The sequence below is a fragment of the Gracilinanus agilis genome, chromosome 4 (assembly GCF_016433145.1).
Source record: "Gracilinanus agilis isolate LMUSP501 chromosome 4, AgileGrace, whole genome shotgun sequence".
Classification (NCBI taxonomy): Eukaryota; Metazoa; Chordata; class Mammalia; order Didelphimorphia; family Didelphidae; genus Gracilinanus; species Gracilinanus agilis.
In genome coordinates this window covers 275,601,431-275,608,033 of record NC_058133.1, presented here as the reverse complement: position 1 = coordinate 275,608,033, position 6,603 = coordinate 275,601,431, and positions in this window count along the sequence as shown.

Genomic DNA, 6,603 nt, shown 5'->3' with positions numbered 1-6,603 from the left:
ATCCTGTTCAAAAGAGATGCCCAACACTCTCCTAGGTCATGGTCTTCCCCATCTGAAAGTTCTTTGGTTTAGTGTAAATAATAATAACCACATATGCATATAGATGACACTTAAAAATTTGTGATTCAAATATTGTGGATATTATCCCCATTTTGCGGATGTAAATGAAACTCAGACAGTTTAAGTGATTTACCAAAGCTTTAGTAAGTGACAGAACTAGGCTTCAAACCTAAGTCTCTCCTGACTGCAAATCCATCACTTTTCATTTCAAGTTCAATTGCCACTAACTAGCTCTGTGACCTTGGGTGGATTACTTCACCTGTCAGGGCCTCAGATTTCATGCCATTCATTCATCCATCACATTTATTCTTTGCACTTGTAGGAGATAAATAAGACATAGCCCTATTCAGAGGAGATAATCATTCCTGTCATTTACTACTAGCTGCAAGGTTACAGACAAGCCTATTTATCTTCCTAAGCCTCAATTCTTCCTCTATAAAATGGAGAGGTTACCTTTGAATATAGGTTATTCTCCTAAATGAGACTGAAATATAGGTTACCTGGAATTTTTAAAAATGATTACATTTAAAAGACTATTGACTTATTTGAAAGACTCTATGTGACCCTTCCCATGAAAATGGGTTACTTCACTGATCTCTGAGCCTTGATTCCCACATTTGTAAAATAGGGATGTCCACATTTATGCTTCTTGCCTCACAGGGTTGTTTTGAGGAAAGGTCTTTGTAATTGATAGAAATGGGAACTATTATTGATCTTTTATTAACTGTTATTCTTCTGCAACTTTGGGGTACTCCATCCTTTCCAAACTCTTTTGTATATCATATTTACTTACATACAATCTGTGCCCACATGTTAAGACGTAAACTTCTTATGGCAATGACCTAATTTGAAGGATCTGTGATTTCTGAAGTACAGGGAATTCCTGGTATGGGAACTCTCTCTACCTTCCCAACCCTGTCAATGACTTAGTTGGTAAGAACTCAGGCAGCCTTTCTCATAGTTTTTGGTCTCGAGGTTCTTTTACATTCTTTTTTTTTTTTTAAACCCTTACCTTCTGTCTTGGAGTCAATACTGTGTATGGGCTCCAAGGCAGAAGAGTGTTAAGAGATAGGTAATGGGGGTTAGGTGACTTGCTCAAGGTCACACAGCTGGGAAGTGTCTGAGGCCAGATTTGAACCCAGGACCTCCCGTCTCTAGACCTGGCTCTCCATCCACTGAGCTACCCAGCTGCCTTCTCCTTTAACATTCTTAAAAATAATCAATGAGGAGCAGCTGGGTAGCTCAATGGATGGAGATCCAGGCCTAGAGGTGGGAAGTCCTAGATTAAAATCTGGCCTCAGACACTTCCCAGCTGTGTGACCCTGGGCAAGTCACTTGACCCCCATTGCCCACCCTTACCACTCTTCTGCTCTGGAGCCGATACCCAGTATTGACTCCAAGATGGAAAGTAAGGGTTATTTAAAAAAAAACAATAATAATCAATGAGTCCTGCCCCACCCCAGATATTGTGTCAGATTTGTTGGTATTTATCATATTAAACATTAAAATCTCTTAATGTTGTCACAAAAGTGGTTTTTATTTCAATGATCTCAGGGTCCTCTTGCTGACTTAATTTATAGACTGCTAATCTAGGAAGTTGCCTGAGCCACACAGAGGTTAAGAAACTTGCCCAGAGTCAAAAATCATAATGATACCTTGTACCTAGTGAGCCCTTAATAAATATTTGGTGACAAGTTTTTGAGCTAGGTGAGTCTATCCTTTGACTCTCCAGCCGAAGTAAGTGGAAAGATGGTATTATGCCTTACTCTCCCCATTTTTTGGGCAGTGTGGTACAGTGCTAAATTTGGAGTCACAGGACCTGACTTCCAGGCCCAGTTCTGCCGTCTGTGTGACCTTGGACAAGTCCCTCCATATCTGAGTTTCCTCCTTTATAAAATAAAGGAGTTGGACCAGATGACCTTTGAAGCTCTAAATCTAAATTCTCTTTTTTTCTGATGGCCCCAGTACCTGGCAGGGAGCCAGGGGGAACAGATGGTTCCTTCCCACCCTTCCCCCTTCCCTTCAGTCCTATGGCATCCTCCCACCCAGCTCCACATTCCCCCAGCCACCTCCACCCAGAACTCGGCAGATACCTCATGTTCTGAACACATGCGAAGTGAGGACTTCCCCATTCTGTCCCCAACACTTGCCTCTGTCTCACTCCCCACCCTAGCCAGATTGGGCTGGTTTCCGGGCTCCCTGGAGACTTGACTGTAAACCGTAGACTTTCTCCCATCACCTAAATCAGTTCAAAGCTTCCCACCATGCCAGTCCTAGAGACAGAGAGCAGAAGCTGCAAAGGGTTTTTAATGGCTGAGAATACTAATAACCTTACTTGGCCTTTTTTCGTTCCATTTTTAAGTCAGCCCCTCAATCTGAGTGCCAGAGAAGTTAAATCCCAAATTCCCAAAGTGGGCACTTAAAGACCTGGCGCTTAAACCTAAGCTCTCAGCCTCCGACATCCAGTACTCATTCTGTTGCACCAGGGTGGTTCCCCTCGGACCAGAGTAAAGCTTTGGTCTGAGGAGGGAATGTAAGACACTTGGTTGGGGATGGAGATGGGAGGGCCGGAGAGGAGTAAGGAAGAATAGGATTTGGCTTGCAAAAATGCCTTATGGGCAATTCCTCCAGAGTTCATCTCCTCCCTGGTGTGAGGTGAGGTGGAAAAGATATGTTCCCAATCTAACCTGATTCTCTAAAGGAATGGACCAACCCAGGACAAGTAGTCCTCCTTCTTCTATGTCCTGACTTTTCTCCTGGCTCGGGGACAGTGAGGTTCATTGAATGCCACCTGGAAAGTTGTGAGGCATCCCCCAAGGGTCATCTAGGGCCCAAGTGGAAAGTGGAGCTGAAGCTTCCCAACCAAAGTATGGACACGGGGAGGAAGGGGACTCCTGAGAATCCTCTTCAAGTTCTTCTCACCAAGCTCAGAAATGCACAGTAGGAGCAGATGGAATTTGCCAGAAGGTCCCCAACTCCAAAGTATTTGGGGCAGGGATCCTGGCAATGGTTGGGATCTACAGCAGGAGGCATCTACCTTCTTTCAGTTATGGTTCTGTAAGGCTGGACCTGGGCGTGGAAGGAGAAATGAGAAGAGGAGGTTGGCTGTCAGGAAACTACTGGGGCTGCTGGAGAGACTCTACAGACTTAAGCTGTATCTCTGATGTTTAGAGGGCAGCTTCAGGCCATATTCGGGGTTGTTTTTTTAATGCTACACACACACACACACACACACACACACACACACACACACACACACACAGCAGTTATTTCTCCCAGGGGATACTATGCTGTGTCTGGTCTTAGGAAGACCTGAGTGAGTTCAAACCTGGGCTCAGACACTTAGCAAGTCACTTTACTCCGTTTGCCTCAGTTTCCTACAAAATGAGCTAAAGAAAGAAATGGCAAACCACTCCAGGATCTTTGCCAAGAAAACTCCAAATGGAGTCATGTAGAGTCGGATATGACTGAAACTACAAAATACCACCACCCTCCACCACCACACAGACATCACACAATTTAATTTTATTATTATTTCTGATTAATAAGCATTAATTTTTTCTTCTTCACACTCCTCCCCCAATAATTAAACATTCAATAATTTTATTCTCAATGACTAAACCCAATAATTAACTCAATAATTTAAAAAACTCAAGTAATTAATTAAACTCTATAATTAAAAAAAGGAAAGGAAATGCTCATAAAGTGGGACAGTCAAAACAAATTTCCATACTGGTTATGTCCCCAAAAAAGTTTAACTCTGCATCCTGAATCCATGAGAAGATGAGTAATATACATCATTTTCTGTTCTCTGGAATCATTATCATTGTATTGATCAGAGGATTGTATCGATCTTTCCAAATTGTTTTTCTTTATTATGTTGTTATCATTGTTATCATTGTTTTCCTAGTTCTCACTTCACTATGCATCAGTTCACAGATTTTTTGACATTCCCCTAGGGAATGTCCATTCATCATTTCTCATGCTCAAGAATATTTCACCTTATTCGTGTGCCATAAATTGTCTAGACATTCCCCAATAGATGGGCACCCTATTAGTTTTTTTAAACATTTATTAATATTCATTTTTAACCTGTTTACATACTTTATGCCCCTACTTTCCCCTTCACCCCGCGCTCTCCCCCCACCCATGGCCAACGCACATTTCCACTGGTTTTAACATGTGTCCTTGATCAAGACTTATTTCCACATTGTTGGTAGTTGCATTGGTGTGGGTTTCGAGTCCACATCCCCAATCATGTCCGCCTCAACCCATGGTTCAAGCAGTTGTTTTTCTTATATGTTTCCTCTCCTGCAGATCTTCCTCTGAATGTGGGTAGCGTCTTTACCATAAATCCCTCAGAGCTGTCTTGTGTCATTGCATTGTTGCTGGTACAGAAGTCCATTACATTCGATTTTACCACAGTATATCAGTCTCTGTGTACAATGTTCTTCTGGCTCTGCTCCTTTCCTTATTAGTTTTTTTAAAAACCCTTACTGTGTATTAGTTCCAAGGCATTAGAGTGGTAAGGGTAGGCAATGGGGGTTAAGTGACTTGCCCAGGGTCACATAGCTGGGGAGTGTCTGAAGCCAGATTTGAACCTCCCATTTCTAGGCCTGGCTCTCAGTCCACTGAGCCATCCAGCTGCCCCCACCTATTAGTTTTTTAAAAACCCTTCTGTCTTAGAATCAATATTGTGTATTGGTTCTAAGGCAGAGGAATGGTAAGGGGTAAGTGGTAAGGACTGTTACTCACCCTCCTTTTCAGCTTCCTTATTGTTTGTGTTCACTTTTAAGTTCCTTGAGAGCAAGGACTATCTTTCTATTTGTATTTATAGTTCCAAAATTTAACATTGTGCTTGACACAAAATAAATGTTTTTTTTTTTTTTTTTTTAAAACACACTAGGGGTCAAGTGACTTGCCCAGGGTCACAGGGCTAGGAAATATCTGAGGGCCCATTTGAACCCAGGACCTCCTGTCCCTAGGCCTGGCTCTCAATCTACTGAGCCACCTCATTGCCCTCTACCTTATTGGTTTCCAGGGTTTGTTACTACGTTACTTGGGTTTTGTCTAATCCAGATTTGAGGGGCAAGAGGAACTGAAATTTGGATCAGTGTAGAATCCCTGCCTACCTCTGAAAGCTGTTGCGAGGCTCTAAAAAAAATTATAATTTACAACTAAATGGAGATTTAAGCTATATTTTTGTTTGACAACCTTGTGAAGTGAGTGATACATATTATTACCCCAGTTTTTTTTTAACCTGTTCTATAACTTCATCGATAATCCCTGCATAGTCTTGGAGTGTTGCCCGAGTGGAACTAAAGGGTTAAATTACTGGCCCAACGTCATAGATTTAATCTGTCTCCGAGGCAGGGCTGGAAACTAGGTCTTTCTATCACAGAGGCCAACTCTTTAGCCACTTGTAGTTCAGTTGCTTTCAGTCACATCTGACTCTTTGTGATCCCTTTTGAGGTTTTCTTGGCAAAGACACCAGAATGACTTGCCATTCCTTCTCCAGTTCATTTCAGATGAGAAAACGGAAGCAAACAGGGTTAAGGGACTTGACCAGGCTCCCACTGCTAGTAAGTGTCTGAGGCTAGATTTGAACTCACGAAGATGAATCTTTCTGACATTAGTTCTGGCACATCAGCCACCTGCTTTGGCCACTGCCCACCATGATCTTTCATGTCCTTGTTTTACAGATGAGAAAATGAGATTACAGACAGAGAGCCTTGCACAACTAATTATGGTTAGAACAGAGGTTTGAACTCAAGACTTCTGATTTAAAGAGTAGTTAGTGTCTTTCTTACTACCCCACTCCCCAACACTACCTTACCACGTGCATATGACTTGTAAATGGTTGTAACACAACTTCCAACCAGGCCGGAGGTTTTTTGGCATGTGACTTTGCAGGCAGAAGGGGTGTTTGATTCTAAATTGGCAAAAGAAAATGCTGAGCATGAGGCGACTCTGAAATCTGGTTGGGGAGTTGGTAGCAGAGCCTTTTGGGAGAGAAACATCTGTGTTTCCAGAGCGACTTTGGCAAAGACAGAGAGAGAGAGACAGAGAGAGAGACAGAGAGAGAGACAGAGAAAGAGGAGAGAGAGAGAGAGAGAAAGAGAAAGAGAGAGAGAGAGGCTGAGAGAGAGAGAGAGGCTAGGAGTAGAGAGAGAGAGAAAAAGAGAGAGCGATTGAGAGAGAGGCTGAGAGAGGAGAGAGAGAGAAAAAGAGAGAGAAAGATTGAGAGAGAGAGATTGAGAGAGAGAGACTGAGAAAGAGAGAGGAGAGAGAGATTGAGAGAGTTTGAGAGAGAAAGAGAAAGAAAGATTGAGAGAGAGAAAGAGTTTGAGAGAGAGAAAGAGAAAGAGAGATTGAGAGAGAGACTGAGAGAGTAGAGAGAGATTGAGAGAAAGAGAGAGAGGTTGAGAGAGAGAGGTTGAGAGAGAGAGAGAGACAGAGAGAGAGACAGAGAGACAGAGAGAGAAAGAGGAGAGAGAGAGAGAGAAAGAGAAAGAGAGAGAGAGGCTGAGAGAGAGAGAGAGG